The sequence below is a fragment of the Rhinoraja longicauda genome, chromosome 31, assembly GCF_053455715.1.
Source record: "Rhinoraja longicauda isolate Sanriku21f chromosome 31, sRhiLon1.1, whole genome shotgun sequence".
In the NCBI taxonomy this organism is placed as follows: domain Eukaryota; kingdom Metazoa; phylum Chordata; class Chondrichthyes; order Rajiformes; family Arhynchobatidae; genus Rhinoraja; species Rhinoraja longicauda.
This window is the reverse complement of record NC_135983.1, coordinates 22,662,700-22,685,034: the sequence shown is the minus strand read 5'-3', so window position 1 is coordinate 22,685,034 and position 22,335 is coordinate 22,662,700. Positions and strand designations below refer to the sequence as shown.

Below are 22,335 nucleotides of genomic sequence, written 5' to 3'. Positions count from 1 at the left end.
TGGGAGGTGAAGGGTGTGAACTGGTGCGGAGTGGTGCAGTGGTAGCGTGCTGGCTCGAAGGGCCGCTGAGCCACCGTGCTGCCCTCAGTGTGCGGGCTTGGGCCTGGGTTGGTCAGGGCTCTGAGATAGGCCTGACCTCCGGGTTCCGGGCCAGTGTAGGGAACCGAGGGAAGCTCGTTCTCAAGACCAGGTATTAAATCACAGCTGCCGACCCTGGGAATGACCCCTGACTCTGGCTCTGATTGCCTGACCTTGGCACTAACCTCAGACTTGTCCCAGCAACAATGAAACCACCCCCCCCCAACCTGGGAAGCAACCTTCAGACATGGTTAATGACCAAAGGACCATAAAACGAACTGCTAACCTGGAACTGACTGTGCTTGGAACCCATCGATTAGTGTTAGGGCATCAAAGGTTACAGGGAGAAGGCAGGAGAATGGAGTTGAGAGGGAAACATTGATCAGCCATGATCAAATGGTGGGGCAGACACGATGGGCCGAATGGCCTAACTCTGCTCCTATGTCAATAGACAATAGACAACAGGTACAGGAGGAGGCCATTTGGCCCTTCGAGCCAGCACCGCCATTCAATGTGATCATGGCTGATCATTCTCAATCAGTACCCCATTCCTGCCTTCTCCCCATACCCCCTGACTCCGCTATCCTTAAGAGCTCTATCTAGCTCTCTCTTGAATGCATTCAGAGAATTGGCCTCCACTGCCTTCTGAGGCAGAGAATTCCACAGATTCACAACTCTCTGACCGAAAAAGTTTTTCCTCATCTCCGTTCTAAATGGCCTACCCCTTATTCTTAAACTGTGGCCCCTTGTTCTGGACTCCCCCGACATTGGGAACATGTGTCCTGCCTCTAACGTGTCCAACCTCTTAATAATCTTATATGTTTCAATAAGATCCCCTCTCATCCTTCTAAATTCCAGTGTATACAAGCCTAGTCGCTCCAGTCTTTCAACATATGACAGTCCCGTCATTCCGGGAATTAACCTAGTAAACCTACGCTGCACGCCCTCAATAGCAAGGATATCCTTCCTCAAATTTGGAGACCAAAACTGCACACAGTACTCCAGGTGCGGTCTCACTAGGGCCCTGTACAACTGCACACAGTACTCCAGGTGCGGTCTCCCTAGGGCCCTGTACAACTGCACACAGTACTCCAGGTGCGGTCTCACTAGGGCCCTGTGCAACTGTACACAGTACTCCAGGTGCGGTCTCACTAGGGCCCTGTACAACTGCACACAGTACTCCAGGTGCGGTCTCACTAGGGCCCTGTACAACTGCACACAGTACTCCAGGTGCGGTCTCACTAGGACCCTGTACAACTGCACACAGTACTCCAGGTGCGGTCTCACTAGGGCCCTGTACAACTGCACACAGTACTCCAGGTGCGGTCTCACTAGGGCCCTGTACAACTGCACACAGTACTCCAGGTGCGGTCTCACTAGGGCCCTGTACAACTGCACACAGTACTCCAGGTGCGGTCTCACTAGGGCCCTGTACAACTGGGACAACAGATAGGCAACATCTCTGGAGAACACGAATAATGGATGGAAGTGGAGACAGACTCAGACTCAGGTCTCACAGAATTCAGAGAGAGGAGGAGAACTTCTTCAAAGTAGGCACACCTTGAGGAGATTGCACAGCGGAGAAGTAAAATGTGGAAACAAGGAACTGTAGATGCTTATTTACAGAAAAGGACAGAATGTCTCTGGAGAACTTTGTCCAGCCATCTGCCAATCAAACCCCCCTCTTCTCTATCCGCCTCTCATCTGGCATTGTCCTGTTCTAACCTCTCCTCTGACTTTCTCCCCCCTACTAAGGACCCAAAATGTCACCTATCCATGTTCCCTCGAGATGCTGCCTGACTCGCTGAGTTACTCCAGCACATTGCGTCCTTTATTTTGGGGTGCGTTGTGCTCGTCTCTGCGTTGGGAGGATTTGTGGCGTGTTCTGCTGGTTCCTATATTGAGTTTGAGGTGTGTTGCGCTGGTGACGGAATTGGGTTTGTGGTGTGTTGTGTTGGTGTCTCTGTACTGGGAGGGTTTGTGGTGTGTTGTGCTGGTGGCTGTACTGGGAGGGTTTGTGGTGTGTTGTGTTGGTGTCTCTGTACTCAGAGAGTTTGAGGTGTGTTCTGTTGGAGTCTGTACTGGGGGAGTTTGGGGTAATATTCTGCTGGCGTGTCTGTACTGGGAGGGTTTGAGCTGTGTTCTGTTGGTTCCTATGTTGGGTTTGAGGTATTTTCTGCTGGTGTGTCTGTACTGGGAGGGTTTGGGGTAATATTCCGCTGGTGTGCCTGTACTGGGAGGGTTTGTGGTGTGTTCTGCTGGTTCCTATGTTGGGGTTGAGGTGTTTTCTGCTGGTGTGTCTGTACTGGGAGGTTTGGGGTAATATTTTGCTGGCGTCTGTACTGGGAGGGTCTGAACTGTGTTCAGCTTGTGTCTGTATTGGGTTTGAGCTGTGTTCTGCTGGTGTGTCTGTACTGGGAGGGTCTGAGCTGTGTTCTGCTGGAGCCTGTACTGGGAAGGTCTGAGCTGTGTTCTGCTGGTGTGCCTGTACTGGGAGGGTTTGAGCTGTATTCAGCTTGTGCCTGTACTGGGAGGGTTTGAGCTGTGTTCTGCTGGAGTCTGTACTGGGGGGGGCTTGAGCTGTGTCCTGCTGGTGTGCCTGTACTGAGAGGGTTTGAGCTGTGCTCAGCTTGTCCCTGTATTGGGTCTGAGCTGTGTTCTGCTGGAGTCTGTACTGGGAGGGGTTGAGCTGTGTTCAGCTGGTCCCTGTGTTGGGTCTGGGCTGTGTTCTGCTGGACCCTGTACTGGGAGGGTCTGAGCTGTGTTCAGCTTGTTCTGTTGGGTTTGAGCTGTGTTCTGCTGGTGGAGCCTGTACTGGGAGGGTCTGAGCTGTGTCCTGCTGGTGCGTCTGTACTGGGAAGGTCTGAGCTATGCTCAGCTTGTCCCTGTGTTGGGAATGTGTTTGACGTGTGGTGTGGTCTGCTGGTCTCTGTATCCGGGGCGGCCGCTCTGGGGAGGGAACGGGAGTTGTAAATAATCGACCAACCAAAGAAAAACAACCCTCGCTCTCCCGGCGAGTTGAGGAACTCCTCTCTCTCTGTGTGTGTCCCTCTCTCTCTCTCTCTCCAGTCAATCAGCGTGTGACTGCTGGAGCCTGTTGGGATTTGTGTGGCCCGGCGCCGCTGTGCGGGACGAGGGAGGCTGGGATGTCCCGGAGCCCAACATGACAGCATCACCCCTCAGGTAAGGGAGGCTCCCTCTCCTACCGTCCGGTGGGTCGGAGACAGTGGACCGCAGTGTTTTAGAGGGGAGACTGCTGTGCGTGTGTGTGTGTGGAGTGGGGCTGGGAGGGGGGGGGGGGGGGGGGGAGAGTGGGGCAAGGGGGGAGGGAGAGTGGGGCAAGGGGGGAGGGAGGGAGGGAGTGGGGCAAGGGGGGAGGGAGTGGGGCAAGGGGGGGAGAGTGGGGCAAGGGGGGGGAGAGTGGGGCAAGGGGGGGGAGAGAGTGGGGCAAGGGGGGAGGGAGTGGGGCAAGGGGGGAGGGTGTGGGGCAAGGGGGGAGGGAGTGGGGCAAGGGGGGAGGGAGTGGGGCAAGGGGGGGGGGAGAGTGGGGCAAGGGGGGAGAGAGTGGGGCAAGGGGGAGGGAGGGAGGGAGTGGGGCAAGGGGGGGGAGTGGGGCAAGGGGGGGGAGTGGGGCAAGGGGGGAGGGAGTGGGGCAAGGGGGGAGTGAGGGTGAGGGGGGAGTGAGGGTGAGGGGGGAGTGAGGGTGAGTGGGGCAGGGAGAGAGGGAGTGGGGCAAGGGGGAGTGGGGCAAGGGGGAGTGGGGCAAGGGGGAGAGTGGGGCAAGGGGGAGTGGGGCAAGGGGGAGAGTGGGGCAGGGAGAGAGGGAGTGGGGGAGGGAGGGAGTGGGGGGGAGGGAGTGGAGGAGGGGGGCGAGGGAGGAAGGGGGGGAGGGAGGGAGTGGGGCAAGGAGGGAGTGGGGCAAGGGGGGAGAGTGGGAGGGAGGGTGAGGGGGTAAATCTCCCTCTCCCTGCCCCTGCTCCCCGCTGTTTGTGGCCACCGGGGGTGGGGTGGGGTGGGGGGGGTGGGGGTTGTAGGGGGGGTGGGGGGTGTAGGGGGGGGGGGGGGGAGTTGCTGTTGCTGTCTGTCGGGTTTGTTCTATCTGCCCCTGTGTTGTAATTCTGAAATGTTCTGCGAGGTTTTTAAAAAAACAAAATCTGGTCGTTGTGTTTGTGCCGATTGCTCAATCAGGACCTTTTCCGTGAAAGGCTGAACAAGTAACAAGCAACAAGCTGCCAGCTGCTGTTTGTTGTACAGGGGGGAGAGAGAGAGAGGGGGGAGAGAGAGGGGGAGAGAGAGGGGGGAGAGAGAGGGGGAGAGAGATAGGGGGGGGAGAGGGGGGAGGAGAGAGGGGGAGAGAGGAGGAGAGGAGAGAGAGGGGGGAGAGAGGGGGAGGAGAGAGAGGGGGAGAGGAGAGAGAGGGGGGAGAGAGGGGGAGGAGAGAGAGGGGGAGAGGAGAGAGAGGGGGAGAGGAGAGAGGGGGAGAGGAGAGAGGGGGGGGGAGAGAGAGAGGGGGGGAGGAGAGAGGGGGGAGAGAGGGGGAGAGGAGAGAGGGGGGGAGGAGAGAGGGGGGAGAGAGATAGAGAGAGAGAGAGAGGGGGGGAGGAGAGAGGGGGAGGAGAGAGAGGGGGAGAGGAGAGAGGGGGGAGGAGAGGGGGGGAGGAGAGGGGGGGAGGAGAGAGGGGGAGGAGAGAGGGGGAGGAGAGAGGGGGGGAGGGAGAGAGAGAGGGGGGGAGGAGAGAGGGGGGGGGGGAGGAGAGGGGGGGGAGGAGAGGGGGGGAAGAGGGAACGAGAGAGACACAGAGGAAGAGGGAAGGTGAGAGAGAGGGAAGGAGAGAGAGATAGAGAGAGGGGGGATGGGTGCTGCCGCCTCCAGCGCCACACACGCCGCCTGAACTTTTAGTCTCATTATACACGTCTTTAGAGAACGCCCTTGGTCTATCACACACCTGGGTGTAAAAATAGATCATGCCTTCTTCTCCAAGTCTCTGTTTTCCACAGAGGGGTGGAGGTTTCTCCATTTGTTTTTAACAAGTTCTACACTTGAGGATGGGTCAAGAGAGAGAGAGAGAGAGATGTGTTAAACCAGAGAGCTCCATCATGTAGATTTTTTTAACTCTTTGCTTACAGCCTGAGACGTGTTTCCTTTATTGCTTGGGCTGGTTTGAGGAGAAACGTTTTGTGGTGATGGAATCGGTTCCTAAGTGAAATGAGCAGAATTAGGCCATTTGGCCAATCGTCTATTCAGCCATTCAATAGACAATAGGTGCAGGAGGAGGCCATTCTGCCCTTCGAGCCAGCACCGCCATTCAATGCGATCATGGCGGATCATTCTCAATCAGTACCCCGTTCCTGCCTTCTCCCCATACCCCCTGACTCCGCTATCCTTAAGAGCTCTATCCAGCTCGTGGCTGATCTATGTTTCCCTCTCAACCCCATTCTCCTGCCTTCGCCCCATAACCTATCAATCTTCTCCTCAAAAATATCCATTGACTTGGCCTCCACTTTGGGTGTGTGGAGAGTTACTGCGGACAGTAGAATTTGAGTGGGGAGCACTAGTTGGTAGTAGACACAAAAAGCTGGAGTAACTCAGCAGGTCAGGCAGCATCTTCTCCCGAGATGCCGCCTGACCCACTGAGTTACTCCAGCTTTTTGTGTCTACCTTCGATTTAAACCAGCATCTGCAGTTTTTCCCTCTACTAGTTTGTCAGTGTCTTATCTCCACTTGCAGATATGAAATGAATCTGGAACACATTTGCGACTGCAGGTGCTGGAATCTTGAGCTGAACAAACAAAGTGCTGGGCACATTGGCGCAGCTGGTAGAGCTGCTGCCTCACGGTGCCAGAGAACTGGGTTTGATCCTGACTATAGGTGCTGTCTGCGTGGAGTTTGCATGTTCTCCCTGTGACCACGCGGGCTTCCTCCCACATCACCACGCGGGCTTCCTCCCACATCCCAAAGACGTGTGGGTTTGCAGAGGTTAATTGGCCTCTATAAATTGTCCCTAGAATGCAGGGGAGTGGATGGGAAAGTTGGATAACATAGAACTAGTGTGAACCATTGAAACTTTGTCGGCTCCAGAAACCTGGTGACTGTTTGTGCGCTGCCTATGTGTGTGTGAGGTCTGCTGTGTGATTTTACTGGATTGTAAACAAAGAATTTAACTGTGCCAAGGTACATGTGACAATAAAGTATTGTCGAATCATTGATGGATGGTTATCGGGGACTCGGTGGGCCAAAGGGCCGGTTTCTATGTGTAGGAAGGAACTGCAGATGCTGGCTTACACCGAAGAGAGACACAAAATTCTGGAGTAGCTCAGCGGGACAGGCGAAGTCTCTGAGAGAAGGGATAGGTGATGTTTCAGGTCGAGACCCTTCTTCAGGCCCGCTTCTGTGCTGTATCTCTAAAAGTGGGTCAGGCAACAGTAGAGGAGAACGAGCAGATATGCTTTGGGTTAGAAGCCTTCTATAGAGTTTAACCCAGAGAGCCCACAGCAATGAAAAAGCCCCACTTGCCATTGTTGCTGCTGACCTCTGAGGGAAGACGGTCCGGATTCCTCTTCTGAAGGATCATTCACGTCCACCTGAACACTTCAAGGCCAGATTTTAGTGCATATTTGAAATTGCGTAGAATTTAGGACAATTTTGAGATGTTTAGTTTTTCACCGTGCCTGTTTTATATCCGATCCAACTTTCACGCTGTAGTTACACAGAAGGCTACGAGGCCAAGTCAGTGGATATTTCTAAGGCGGAGATTGATAGATTCTTGATTAGTACGGGTGTCAGGGGTTATGGGAGATGGCAGGAGAATGGGGTTGAGAAGGAAAGGTAGCTAGATCAGCCATGATTGAATGGTGGAGTAGACTTAATGGGCCGAATGGTCTAATTCTGCTCCTCGAACTTATGAACATGCAAATAGGCTCTTTGTGTCTGTGTTGCCATTTAACAGATGCTGGTTTACCAAGAAAAAAACATAAAATGTAACTTAGCAGGTTAGGCAGCATCACCTTGCCTCTGTCTTGAATGAGCAATGCTTATTTTTAAACAGTGACCTCTGCTCCTAGATTCTCCCACAAGAGGATATCTTCTCTCCGCATCCATCCTATAATGGGGAAATTTGGTGTGGTTGAGGTCCCGATTGCGGTTTTCATTTGAAAGCGGGTGCAAATGCTTCTTGTACCAAACTCCACTGGTCTGCTGGTGCTTTCAGCGCCGGACACGCAGTGTTATTGTGACTTCACAATGGATGACCACCAAATGACCACAAGTCTAATACCACCAGGGGGCGCCGCATGATGGCTGCCTCGCCTACAGTCTCTCTGTCCTTTTCAAACTCTTTTTGTTATTTTTGGTAAGTTTTAAAAGGTTGTGTAAATGTTCTCTGGTTTGTTTATGTGGGGGAGGGGGTCGGGGGAAACTTTTTTCAATCTCTTACCTTGCCGGAGATGCGATTGTTTTCCGGATCGTATCGCTGGTCGCTCTGCGGCCTAACATCACGGAGCTGGAAGTCTTGCCTGGGACCGACCTTGAGTCCCCGCAGGGGCGTGGACTTATCATCTGAGCCTGCGATCCCTTGCCTGGGATCGACGCTCCAATGCAGCCTACTGACTTCAGCATCAGGAGCTCGCAGTCTCGGGTTGAGACCGGTCGGGAGCTCCAAAAGCTGCACGAGGTTCGACTGGTCCTGACCCGGGGTAGATCGCCGGCGCGGGGGAGCTGAGACCCCCCCATGCAGGAGCTTGATTGCCCCGATGAGGAAGGCTCGCCGTCGGCTACGGGAGTCAAGATCATCCCGTCAACAGAAGGTTCGAGCCCCCGGCCGCTGGAGGACAAAGAAGGGAGAGATTGAACTGTTTTTTACCTTCTATCACAGTGAGGAATGTGGAGGAGTCACTGTGGTGGATGTTCATGTTAAAATGTATTTTGTGTGTCCTGTTGCTTTTTACTGTTATGACTGTATGGCAAATGAAATTCCTCGTATGTTGCAAAACATACTTGGCTAATAAAGTTTTATTGTGATTGTGATTGATTGTGATCATTCAGCTGAACTGTGGTAAAGGTGCTGGAGGCGTCTTGCACCGACCGACGCACCAACTCTCAAGAGACAATAAACAATAGGTGCAGGAGGAGGCCATTCGGCCCTTCGAGCCAGCACCACCATTCAATGTGATCATGGCTGATCATTCTCAATCAGTACCCCCGTTCCTGCCTTCTCCCCATAACCCCCTGACTCCGCTATCCTTAAGAGCTCTATCCAGCTCTCCCTTGAATGCATTCAGAGAATTGGCCTCCACTGCCTTCTGAGGCCGAGAATTCCACAGATTCACAACTCTCTGACTGAAAAAGTTTTTCCTCATCTCCGTTCTAAATGGCCTACCCCTTATTCTTAAACTGTGGCCCCTGGTTCTGGACTCCCCCAACATTGGGAACATGTTTCCTGCCTCTAACGTGTCCAACCCCTTAATAATCTTATATGTTTCGATAAGATTTAATATTCAATATTAAATAATAATCTCATTCAATAATTATTTTAAAACCCACTACTTTTGACCAAACCTTAAATCAGGAATTAAAAACTGCTGATATTGCAAATCTGGTTTAAAAACAGAAATCTTCAAAGTATTTGTGCAAAAGATGCAGCGCGAGGAACAGAGTCCATGCTTCAGATGCACAACTTTTCATCAGAATTAGATGAAAGGTCATCGACCCGAAACTTTCCTTCCCTCTCCTCGGATGCTGGCTGACCTGCTGGGTGCTTTACTTTTTAAGACTTCTCTCTGGGCTTTTTTTTGTGGCTATTTCCAATTTTTTTAAATTTCAAAAGTCAACTTTATTCGTAACAAAATCGAAACACAAGAAATACATGCAAAATTCTCAGTGCACCCTATCTCTAACATCTGCTAATGTGGCACCGTGTCAGTTGTCTGTTAACACCTATGCGGAGAATCTTGAGAGTATAAACGTTGTGCGCGTGTGGTTTGCTGTTGCTAATTGTGTGGTCCGTGGTGAATCAGCGGACCGCTCATGGATATTGTTCGCTGCCCACCGGTCGGTGATGCTCAGAACAAACGGACATTCTCCATCTGCAATCTCATTTAGTTTCAGTGATATCAAGTCAAGATTGTCTTATTGTCACTATTGTCAATGGCACAATGAAATTCTTACTTGCAGCAGCACAACAGATATGTAAACACTGTCCTCTGTAAATACATAATAAACACCAACTAAAAATTCTACATATAACTTTTTAATATCTATATATAACTTTTGTGTGGGTGTACACACACACACACACACACGTTATATATATATTGTTTATTTTTGGTATATATATATATAAACAAATAACAATAGTGCAAAGTCAAAAATAATGCCCCCAAGACTATGTAGTTCAGAGTTTATTTGGAGGTTATAATAGTCAATAGTTAATTTTATTTGTCACATACACATAAATGTGCAGTGAAATGAAAGATCACCCACAGTCCAACAATAAGAGCAATAACACACACAATCATAAACCAACACCAAACAAAAAGAAACATCCATTTAGAACGGAGATGAGGAAGAACTTTTTCAGTCAGAGGGTGGTGAAGGTGTGGAATTCTCTGCCTCAGAAGGCAGTGGAGGCCAGTTCGTTGGATGCTTTCAGAGAGAGCTAGATAGAGCTCTTAAGGATAGCGGAGTGAGGGGGTATGGGGAGAAGGCAGGAACGGGGTACTGATTGAGAGTGATCAGCCATGATCGCATTGAATGGCGGTGCTGGCTCGAAGGGCTGAATGGCCTACTCCTGCACCTATTGTCTATTGTCTATTGTCCTCCAGTCACCTCCTCACTGTGATGGAAGGCCAGAATGTCTTTTCTCTTCCCCTGTCGTCTTCTCCTGCGGTCAGGCTGTTGAAGTTGGGAAGAAGCTGATCCTGGACTTTACAATTTTCAGGCTCCTGTACCTTCTTTCCAATGGCAGGAGTGAGATGAGTGTGGCCAGGGTGGTGTGGGTCTCAGACGATGCTGGCTGCTTTTTGAGGCAGTGACTCCTGTCCTTGCCTTTGATAGTGGGGAGATCAGAACCTGTGATGGACCGGGCAGTGTTCCTGACTTTTTTGCCATCTTCTTCGTTCCTGGACGTTTGAGTTGCCGAACCAGGCCATGATACAACCGGTCAATATGCTCTCCGCGATACACCTGTAGAAGTTCAAAAGAGTATTCGTCGGCCCTCAGAGGGACGCCATTTTGTGAAGTACGCTCTCTCAAACAATTGCCCCAGCTGCATCTCTCCTTAATATCTTTCATTGACTTTCAATTTGGACCCATACTATGGCATGAATAGAGCATATACTTGAAGCCATAACCCAGTGAGAATCAATGTACAATCTGAGGAAAGATCCCGACCTGAAACGTCGACTATCCATGTTCTCCAGCGATACTCCTTGACCCGCTGAATTTGTTTAGTTTTAGGATAGGGCGTGGAAACGGGCCCTACAACCCACTGAGTCCGCACACCGACCAGCGATCCCGCACATTGACACTATCCTACACACACTATGGACAATTTACACTTACACCAGCCAATTAACCTACCAACCTGTACGTCTTTGGAGTGTGGGAGGGAACCGAAGATCTCGGAGAAAACTCACGCAGGTGACGGGGAGAGCGTACAAACTCCAGATAGACAGCACCGGCAGACAGGATCGAACCCGGATCCCTGGGCGCTGTATTGCAGCAACTCCACCGCTGCGTACTCCACCACTTTGTCTTTTTTTTGTTTGTAAACCAGCATCTGCAGTTTCTTCTATCTATCCCTGTGCAACATTATTTTTTATTACTTGGAATTTATCCGTTGCTAAAGTTCCTTGACAAGGTGGTGTTGAGCCATCCCCTTGAATTGCTGCAGGGGGTTTCTCGTGAGGGAAACCCAGGGCACTGCCCGTGGGACCCCTGCGCTGGTGGGCATGGGGCGTGGCTGGTTTCAGATTCAGATTCACAGATACAGCGCGGAAACAGGCCCTTTGGCCCACCGGGTCCGCGCCGCCCAGCGATCCCCGCACATTAACATTATCCTACACACACTTTGGGACAATTTTTACATTGAATTAACCCAGGCAGTTAACCTACAAACCTGTACGTCTTTGGAGTGTGGGAGGAAACCGAAGATCTCGGAGAAAACCCACGCAGGTCACGGGGAGAACGTACGAACTCCGTACAGACGGCGCCCGTAGTCAGGATCGAACCTGAGTCTCCGGCGCTGCATTCGCTGTAAGGCAGCAACTCTACCGCTGCGCCACCGTGCCGCCCCTAGTGGTAGAGTTGGTGGTGCCTCCACTCTGGTGGGCATCAGCCAGTGAAGTCTGATGCCTGGATGAAGTTCAGCAAAGAAGAGGTGAAGTGAAACAATAAAGTGGAAAATATATGAAGCACACGGCAATGGGAGTTGATGTGAAGCCGACTTAAAAGCTTAGCCTGAAGAAGGGTCTCGACCCATTCCTTCTCTCCAGAGATGCTGCCTGACCCGCTGAGTTACTCCAGCATTTTGTGATTCCTTCGATTTGTACCGGCATCTGCAGTTATTTTCCTAAAAAACTTGGCGGTGGACTTAAAACAACGTCACGGGTCTTGTTTTCAATAAATCTACAGTGAGCTCTGTGGCCGGCCACGCCTCGCCCGTCACATGATGCTGACTGGTTGACCCAGATTCTCGTTTACTGCATAATCATAGGATGTGCATCCTTCAGAGAATCTGTAAAAGCTTCTGTAGGATTCACTGGTGAGATCTACACTGCATTTTAACTCCTTTCCCTCGCTCCCTGGGTTTAGGCGGCCAAACCCCGAGACCAGTTTCACACCAAACGAGTCCATTGTCGCTTTATCAGAAACTTTCCACTGTGCTGAATCAAATAGCAGGGATATGAATTTTACAACATAGAACAGTACCAGCACAAAGACAGGCCCTTCAGCCCACAATGCCTGTGCCGATCACGTTGCCAAGTTACACTAGTCTTTCTAGTGAATTCCACTATCTGTGGAATTCTCTGCCTCAGAAGGCAGTGGAGGCCAATTCTCTGAATGCATTCAAGAGAGAGCTAGATAGAGCTCTAAGGATTGCGGAGTCAGGGGGTATGGAGAGAAGGCAGGAACGGGGTCCTGATTGAGAATGATCAGCCATGATCACATTGAATGGCGGGTGCTGGCTCGAAGGGCCGAATGGCCTCCTTCTGCACCTATTGTCTATTGTCTTCTCTGCCTGTATATGACCTGCACATCTCCAATACCTGCACATCCATGTGCCTAACTAAAAGCCTCCTAACTGCAACTTGGCAGTGCATTCCAGGCACTCACTTTCTGTTCTGTGTAAAACAAAACCTCCCTTTTAAATTTTGCCCCTCTCACCTTAAAGCTGTGCCCTCTAGCCTATGACGTGAATTTATTGTGATTTAGGTATTTTAATCTCCCCTCTTGGGTTGTAGCGTTCTGCGTTATAAAAACGTAGAGAACAGGCGCAGGAGTAGGACATTCGGCCCTTCGAGCCAGCACCGCCATTCAATATGATCATGGCTGATCATCCAGAATCGGTGCCCCGTTCCTGCTTTCTCCCCAAATCCCTTGATTCCGTTAGCCCTCAGAGCTATATCCAACTCTCTCTTAAATACATCCAGTGAATTGGCCTCCACTGCCTTCTGTGACAGAGAATTCCACAGATTCACACTCTCTGGGTGAAATTTTTTTTCCTCATCCCAGCCCTAAATGGCCTACCCCTTATTCTTAAACTGTGGCCCCCTGGTTCTGGATTCCCCAACATCGGGAACATTTTTTCCTGCATCTAGCCTGTCCAATCCCTTAATAATTTTTAGATGATTCTATAAGATACCCTCTCATCCTTCTAAATTCTGGTGAATATAAGCCCAGTCGATCCATTCTTTCATCATATGTCAGTCCCGTCATCCAGGGAATTAACCTGGGATGAGGGGGAGAGCAAGCTGGATACACTAGCCACTGATTCCTTTCCCTTCACAGCTACTATATCAGTAGCTACTATTGCAACCTTGGTATCCTGTTTGACCCTGAGGTGAGCCTTCCAACTGCACACATCCACCTTATTAGCAAAGCGGGTCACATTCTACCTGACACTGCCTGTCTCCACCTCTGCCTCAGCTAATCTACCAGTTTCCTTGACCATCACGTCGTGCTCCCCACTTTCCATGCCTGGCTCAGCAGCTCATTTAAAGCTACGCTGCCTGCATCCTAATTCCCAACATAACCCATATCCTTATTACCTCTGTACTCAGTGATCCCTAATCAGGAAACGCATTGTATTTACAACTCGCATCTTTGTTTTTCTAAATGTAGACACAAGGAACCGCAGATGGTGGTTTACCAAGGAAAGACACAAAACGCTGGAGTAACTCAGTGGGTCAGGCAGCATGCTGAGTTACTCCGGCATTTTGTGTCTTTCCTTTGTTTTCCCAATGCCGATTCAGGGACAGTTTCTTCCCAGCTGTTAGCGAGCAACCGAACCACCCTATCACCAACTAGAGTCAAGTCAAGGCAAGTCAAGTCAATTTTATTGTATAGCACATTTAAAAACAATCCACGTTGACCAAAGTGCTGTACATCAGTTCAGGAACTAAGAAACGAACATACAATGGCACACAAACATAACAGCACGTACATAAACAGTTCACAGCGCCCCTCAGAGGGCCTCAAAAGCTAGGGAGTAGAAATAGGTTTTGAGCCTTAAGGGAGTCGATGGAAGGGGGCAGGTCTGATGGGGAGAGGGATGCTGTTCCACAGTTTAGGAGCTGCAACGCAAAAGCGTGGTCACCCCTGAGCTTAAGCCTAGACCGCGGGATAGTCAGTAGCCCCAAGTCGGCCGACCTGAGGGACCTGGAGATAGAGTGGTGGGTTAGAAGATTTTTGATATAGGGGGGGGCAAGCCCGTTTAGGGGTGTTAGAGTGATAGTCCTGACAGACTATCTACCTCATTGGAGACCCTCAGTCTATCTTTAATCATACTTTACTGCTCTTTCTTGCACAAAATGTTCTTCCCTTCATCCAGTATCGGGACACTGTGGACTGCTTGATTGTAATCGCGAATAGTCTTATCACTGACTTGATCGCGCGCAACAAAAAAAGCTTTTCACTGTACCTTCGTACACGTGACAGTAATGAACTAACTAAACCACTCTTCACAAGGACCGCATGGTGTGTAGCGGTAGAGCTGCTGCCTTACAGCGCCAGAACTACAGGTGTTGTCCGTACAGAGTTTGTACATTCTCCCTGTGACTGTGAGGGTTTTTTCCGGGTGCTCCCGTCTCCTCCCACACTCCAAAGACGTACAGGTTGATTGACTTTGTTAAAATAAATGATAAATTGTCCCTCGTGTTTGGATAGTGTTGGTGTACAGGGGTGATTGTGGTCGGACCCAGTGGGTAAGAGGGCCTTTATTTTATCGCACAGTGTCTCTAAAGTCTAAATCTGATTAATTTTGTCTGCTTTGACACGAGGCACACATTTACGAACGACACAACAATATACATAAACTTCTCACACCTCATTGTATGAACAAGTGGAAATCTCGGCATCAGTTTAACGTTGGTAGGAATGGCGATTTGTACATCTGAGGCCGAGAACAGTTGGCTCTTTGTAGTTGCAAGAGGCACATAGAGCCCATTCTTAGTCACGTGCGTGACCAAAAAATATGACAAATTGTGGAATACCTCTCTTAATTCTGAAAGCATTACAGGTATATTGCTTTATACTGTAAATATGACTTGTATATGTCGAGGCTTATCAAGTGAGATTTTTATATGTAATGCTGACAATGTTTGTTTGGGGCCAGAGGTCAAATATGACAGGTCACGTGCGTGACCTCACACGGAAGCACTTTTTTCATAACAGTTTTATCTTACAAACTCTGTCAATTTCTTTTTTTTAAAAAAGACACGCATTATAGTTCTGTAGGTAGGAAGGATCAATGAATAAGATTGACCTCTTACAAGAATTTTTTAACGTAGCACTTTATGTGATGACGCCTGGTCACGTGTGTGACACTTTGGTTCGCTTCCAAAGAGTGGCCCATATGAGAATGGAACTAATGCCTGGCTTCATCGCTTCTGAGCCACTTTTTTTACTGCTGAATTGGGATTTGCAAAAAGTCTTTGTGTATTCAGTCACCAGGTCATCTTTGTAGTCATCTTTAAGTAATTAGATTTCTCTCTTTTGTCGAAAAATATTTTGGATCAAGACCATATTGCATCTGACACATTATATGATACCCAGATCATGGAAAACAATTAAAAAAGTACCATCTGCAGGCAATTTTGCCGACAGATATTTTCAATTTCCATGTTTATTCTGATACTCCTGTGAAAATTTGTCAAACTATGATTCCACATTTTGGCTTGGTTAGTAGCACGCATTTCTGAAGATACAATTCTTGCAAAAATATCCCGAGCCCAGATCTAATCTAGATCTCGGTCAAATGCAAGTAAAATACCAATGGAGTTCCGGAGAGGTAGTGCAGACGGAGTCGAGGGTGCTGAGGGAGTGCTGTCCTCACAAGGGCAGCACGGTGGCGCAGCGGTAGAGTTGCTGCCTGACAGCGAATGCAGCGCCTGAGACTCAGTTTCGATCCTGACTACGGGCGCCGTCTGTACGGAGTTTGTACGTTCTCCCCGTGACCTGCGTGGGTTTTCTCCGAGATCTTCAGTTTCCTCCCACACTCCAAAGACGTACAGGTATGTAGGTTAATTGACTGGGTAAAATGAAAAAATTGTCCCTAGTGTGTGTAGGATAGTGTTAATGTGCGGGGATCGCTGGGCGGCGCGGACTCGGTGGGCCGAAGGGCCTGTATCTCTAAACTAAACTAGCCTGTTTCCGCGCTGTATCTCTAAAAAAAATCTTGAAAAAAGACATGATAGAGGAAGAAGGAGAGAGAGAGAGAGAGAGAGAGAGAGAGAGAGAGAGAGAGAGAGAGAGAGAGAGAGAGAGAGAGAGAGAGAGAGAGAGAGAGAGAGAGAGAGAGAGAGAGAGAGAGAGAGAGAGAGAGAGAGAGAGAGAGAGAGAGAGAGAGAGAGAGAGAGAGAGAGAGAGAGAGAGAGAGAGAGAGAGAAGAGAGAGAGAGAGAGAGAGAGAGAGAACACACACTACCATGTTAGAGAATGAGTACTGAAAGAGCACAGGACTGTCAGAACAACTGTAGCTCATAAGTTTTGGGAGCAGAATTAGGCCATTCGGCCCTTCGAGCCTGTACGCACCGCCATTCAATATGATCATGGCTGATCATCCAACTCAGTATCCCGTACCTGCCTTCTCTCCATACCCCCTGATCCCTTTAGCCACAAGGGCCACATCTAACTCCCTCTTAAATATAGCCAATGAACTGGCCTCAACTACCTTCTGTGGCAGAGAATTCCACAGATTCACCACTCTCTGTGTGATAAAAAACTTTCTCATCTCGGTCCTAAAAGACCTCCCCCTTATCCTTAAACTGTGACCCCTTGTTCTGGACTTCCCCAACATCGGGAACAATCTTCCCGCATCTAGCCTGTCCAACCCTTTAAGAATTTTGTACGTTTCTATAAGATCCCCCCTCAATCTTCTAAATTCCAGCGAGTACAAGCCGAGTCTATCCAGTCTTTCTTCATATGAAAGTCCTGCCATCCCAGGAATCAATCTGGTGAACCTTCTCTGTACTCCCTCTATGGCAAGAATGTCTTTCCTCAGATTAGGAGATCAAAACTGTACGCAATACTCCAGGTGTGGTCTCACCAATGCCCTGTACAACTGCAGCAGAACCTCCCTGCTCCTATACTCAAATCCCCTCACTTTGAATGCCAACATACCATTTGCTTTCTTCACTGCCTGCTGCACCTGCATGCCTACTTTCAATGACTGGTATACCACGACACCCAGGTCTCGTTGCATCTCCCCTTCTCCTAATCGGCCACCATTCAGATAATAGTCTGCTTTCCTGTTCTTGCCACCAAAGTGGATAACCTCACATTTATCCACATTATACTGCATCTGCCATGCATTTTGTGTCTACCTCCGACCAAATTGGTATTCCAAAGATAGACACAAAACTTTGGAGTAACACGGTGGGACAGGCAGCATTTCTGGATAGAAGGAATGGGTGACGTTTCGGGTTGAGACCCTTCTTCAGAGTCTGTTTTATCTGTCTGTCTGCTTTGATCAGTTTAGAGAATATCAGAGAATCAATGTGTTGATTCCAAGTCCTTGGCCTAATAAATGTCAGAGTGGCAAATGGCTTTAGGGCTTCCGGCTGGTTTGGTGGCAAACCAGTAATTAAGTTCCTTTATTTATTTCCAGAAGCACGTTTCAGTATGAATGTTGAAATAGAAGCTACAATGTAAATGTATGTAATTCTATGACGATCAGAAATGGATAGGAAGGGTTTCGATGGATATAAGTCAAATTCAGGCAAATGGAACCATTTGGAATACCAATTTGGTCGGAGGTAAACACAAAATGTTGGAGTAACTCAGCGGGTCAGGCAACATCTCGGGAGAGAAGGAATGGATGACGTTTCAGACTGAAGAAGGGTCTCGACCCGAAACGTCACCCATTCCCTCTCTCCTAGATACTGCCTGACCTGCTGAGTTACTCCAGCATTTTGTGTTACCTTCGATTTGTACCAGCATCTGCAGTTATTTTCGTACACCAACAAGAGAGCCTCCATCTACCTCATCGGAGACCCTCGGACTATCTTGAATCAGACTTTATTGGACTTTATCTTGCACTAAATGTTATTCCATTATGCTGCATCCGTACACTGTGGACGGCTTGAATGTAAACATGTTTGGATAGCATGCAACAAAAAACGCTTTTCACTGTACCTCAGTACACGTGGCAATGATAAACTAAACTAGATCTAAAAGAAAAACTAATATCATTCAGTTCCAGAGTTTTACAGTGAAATGGCTCGACACACTGACATAGCATTTCTGCGTTCATAATGTTTTTTGAGTACATAGCCCTATATTTTAACATCACCACGACGTTGAGACTAAGAAATTGAAGTGTGTCTTGGAGTAGAGTCTCAACACTAACTCTGAACACAAACTCCAATTCACTGGATGGACTGATTTGTTTGTGTGGATGATGTGTTTAAATGGGAAGTTAGGGGCGTGTGGTTTGTTAGACGGGTAAATTTATCCATAACTTGATTCTACTGGATTGTGAATTCATATTTTTTGCTTAATTTTTTGCTTGGGTAGCTTACAACCCGGCGATATGAACATTGACGATAGACACAAAATGCTGGAGTAACTCAGCGGGTCAGGCAGCATCTCTGGAGAGAAGGAATGGGTGACGTTTCGGGTCGAGGCCCTTCTTCAGACCGAGAGTCAGGGGAGAGGGAGACACAGAGATAAGGAAGTGTCAGGTGTGAAAAACGAGACATCAAAGGGGGTGAGAATCAAGGAAAATATAGATTTTGCTGCTGACCTGCTGAGATACTCCAGCAGTTTGTGTCTGCACCTGGAACAAAGGTAAGGTTGGAGGGTAATTTCTCTTTAATTGTTCGGGAAGCTTGATTGAGGTGCATTTAAAGCCCTGCAGTGTCTTCGGTGTAAACTAGCATCTGTAGTACAGCACTCTGTGTCCACCTTTTGTGAATTCTTTAAGTTCAGTATGTGGAAAACTGAAAGGAGATGTTCAAGGTAGCGGGCTGCTCCATTGAGAATGTTCCTGGTTAAATGAAGGCACAAGGCTATGCTGAGGACACTTTCACTGTGTGCTGCTGACCTGCCGGTGAACTCCCTGCCATCGCTTGATCTGGTGCCTGCTTTTTTTGACTTCTCTTCTTGCAACAGAGCCAAGCGAACAGTCACAAGGCTGGTTGGAACTATGAGCTGAAATATCTCACAGACATCCCGTCTCCTTGAGAGGGAAGTGTCAGTGTCAGGGGCTTGCCCTGAACTCTGGGCTGGAGGAAAGTTTCGTACGGGGCAAGGTCGAAATTTGGCAGCCATGCTGCGATGAGGTGCTTGCCCCTCTCGCCCATTTGGCCTCCCCCCACCCCCCCCTCCCATGTACCTGGTACAGTCAGTACACTTCTCAGGTTCATATCTCTGGGATTGTTCAGCTCATGCCCAGTTCAGTTTAGTTTATTGTCACGTGTACCGAAGTACAGAGAAAAAAAGCTTTTGTGGCGTGCTAAGCAGTCAGCGGAAAGACAACACATGGTTGCAATCGAGCTATTCGCAGTGTACAGAAATGTTGCCGTAGGAGTAGAGATTTAAAAGAGTGGAGTAATTGTGCTGCGTGATTACAGATCCTCTTCTGTGACCAGCACACAAAGAGTCTCCTGGTTTGGGTGTTGGGCGCTGGGCGCCACCTTGGAAGCTAAACCCGTAGACCATGAGTGAGGCTGAATGTGTGATGGGAATGAAGGGTGCAGATCCCTCACCATTAGGGTCGCCAACTGTCCCGTATTAGCCGGGACATCCCGTATTTTGGGCTAAATTAGTTTGTCCCTTGTCCTGTATTAGTAGGGGTTGCCAACTTCCTCACTCCCAAATAAGGGACAAAGGGTGACGTCACCGCCCCGTGCCCCGTGTGACCTCACCCAGCCAGCGGCCATGTGCTCCCGCTCCATCAATGGCGGCCGCCCGGGCTGGGAGGCGGGTTGGTGGAGCGGGAGCACGTGGCCGCTGGCTGGGTGAGGCGGGGCAGTGACGTCACCCGTTGTCCCTTATTTGGGAATGGGGAAGTTGGCAACCCGACTCACCATCATCAGAAACAATGCAGCTATTCCACTCTTTGCAGCTACTGTTGACTTCACATCAAACAAATGCCAACGAGTTACACCCTAGGAACTAATGGAGGGTTTCAGGGCCGTAGGTGGAATAACTAAACCCAGGAACGTGTTCAACCCTGGATCTGTGGGCGTTGTTCAGATCCACTTCACCAACTCCGGCTAACCTGAAATGATCGCTCGATTCCAATGCATTGCAGCGTGTGGGTGTGGGGGACATGGGTGTTGGGAAAGCTGATTTACTTTTGATGAACATTGAGCAGATGAACTGGAAGGAGGCACGGTGGCGCAGCTTTAGATTCGCTGTCTTACAGTGCTTACAGCGCCAATGACCCGGTTTCTATCCCGATCGCGGGCGCTGTCTTTATGGCGCTTGTACGTTCTCCCCGTGACCGCGTGGGTTTTCTTCGGGTTTCCTCCCACGCTCCAAAGACGTACAGGTTTGTAGGCTACTTGGTTTGGTATAAATGTAAATTGTCCCTAGTGTGTGGGATGATGTTAATGTGCGGGGATCGCTGGTCGGTGCAAACAGCTGGATAGTTCACCCCTGTCTCTGTTGCTGGATCCTGCACCTACCACTGCTACTAGTGCCAGACTTTGTGCTGTCTGTCCCCAGGTCAGACTCTGCCACCAGTCTTGACTGTCTCACCCTCAGTACATCCCTTGGCCCTATCCAACATCTACAACTAGACAAATGATCAGTGTTTCAGTGCAACCTTGTAGTCTCTTTTTATTTTAAGGTCTGCTGCAATTTATCATCAGTTTCATAAGATATAGGAGGAGAATTAGACCATTCGTCCCATCAAGTCTATTCCGCCATTCAATCATGCCTGACCTATCTTTCCCTCTCAACCCCATTCTCCTGCCTTCTCCCCATAACCCCTGAAACCGTACAAATCAAGGATTTGTCAATTTCCACCTTAAATATATCCATTGACTTGGCCTCCACAGCCATCTGTGGCAATGAATTCCACAGATTCACCACCCTCTGACTAAAGAAATTCCTCCACATCTCTTTTCTAAGGGTGCGTCCTTTTATTCCTCGACGCTCCCACTAGTGGAAACATCCTTCCCACTTTTGATGCTAAATTGAATTTTTGAAGAACCGCACAATGTCAGACGGCATCTACCGAGTGTGGAATCGAGCCAGCGTTTCTGGTCGACGATCTATTCAGGATCTTCTGCAAAGGTCTTGGCTGCATCTCCTCAGATTCTCACCTCAGATGGAAATGGTTGAGAGCTTCAAGTTCCATGGCGTTAATGTTACCAAAGGTCTGCCATGGACTAACCACATTGAAGTGACAGCCAAGGAGACATACCAACGCCTCCACTTCCGTTGACTTCTGAGGAATTTTGTCATGCCTTCAATGACTCTTTCAAACGTTACAGATGCCCCATAGAAAGTATACTGTCGGGTTGCATCACAGCTTGGTTTGGGAGCAGCTCTGCCCAAGGCCAAAAGAAAATTACAGAGATTTGTAGTTGTAGCCCAGACCATCACGCAGACTGGACATTCCACCATTGACTTCACCTACACTTCACTCTGCCTCAGAAAAGCAACCAACATAATCAAAGACTTATCCCACCCTGTCATTCCCTCTTCTCTCTGTTCCCATCATGCAGAAGGTACAGAAGATGAAAGAGGACACCACCAGACTCGGGAACAGCTTCTTTCCCTCTGTTGTCAAGCTTCTGAAAGGTCCTTCCATAAATGAGGGTACTTTCCAATTCATGTCTAACTCATTGTGGACATTGGACCTTGTCTATGGAACTGATGCGCTACAATGCTGAGATCTATATTCTGCACTCTGAATCTTCCCTTTTGCTCTACCTATTGTGCTTATCATATCATCATATCATATATATACAGCCGGAAACAGGCCTTTTCGGCCCTCCAAGTCCGTGCCGCCCAGTGATCCCCGTACATTAACACTATCCTACACCCACTAGGGACAATTTTTACATTTACCCAGCCAATTAACCTACATCTTTGCACGTCTTTGGAGTGTGGGAGGAAACCGAAGATCTCGGAGAAAACCCACGCAGGTCACGGGGAGAACGTACAAACTCCTTACAGTTCAGCACCCGTAGTCAGGATCGAACCTGTGTCTCCGGCGCTGCATTCGCTGTAAAGCAGCAACTCTACCGCTGCGCTACCGTGCTGCTTGAGGTTGACCTGATTGTATTTGTGTGTAGTATTATCTGATCTGATTGGATACCTTGCCAAACAAAAAGCTTTTTTCACAATACCTTGGAACATGTGACAATGATGAATGTAAACCTAGATCGTAGTAAATTTTGACACGTTTTTCCCCCACATTCTCCCCTCCAACCCACCCCTCCTCATCTCCCAACATCCACTGCATCCTCTCCATGCCTGTACTTGTGTGGAGTGCAGAGAGAGGATCCATCTGTCGTGAAGCATTCTGACTCCAGTGCCATGGTCTTGCTGTCCTAGAAATGTAGAAACATAGAAAATAGGTGC

General features: G+C 49.1%; 1 protein-coding gene across 3 annotated transcripts in view; it reads left to right on the top strand.

Annotated features, from left to right (window-relative positions):
• LOC144608210 (retinoic acid receptor RXR-alpha-A) overlaps positions 1-22,335 on the top strand; it is a 129,538-nt gene that overhangs the window by 8,236 nt on the left and 98,967 nt on the right. For 2 of the 3 annotated variants that reach the window (XM_078425768.1, XM_078425764.1), the window contains exon 1: positions 3,145-3,261. The exons of the other annotated variant lie outside the window; for it this stretch is intronic. The gene's annotated coding sequence lies outside the window, so the exon portion shown is untranslated. Of the gene's footprint in view, positions 1-3,144; positions 3,262-22,335 lie in introns of those variants that run through there. 3 annotated transcript variants of the gene reach the window in all.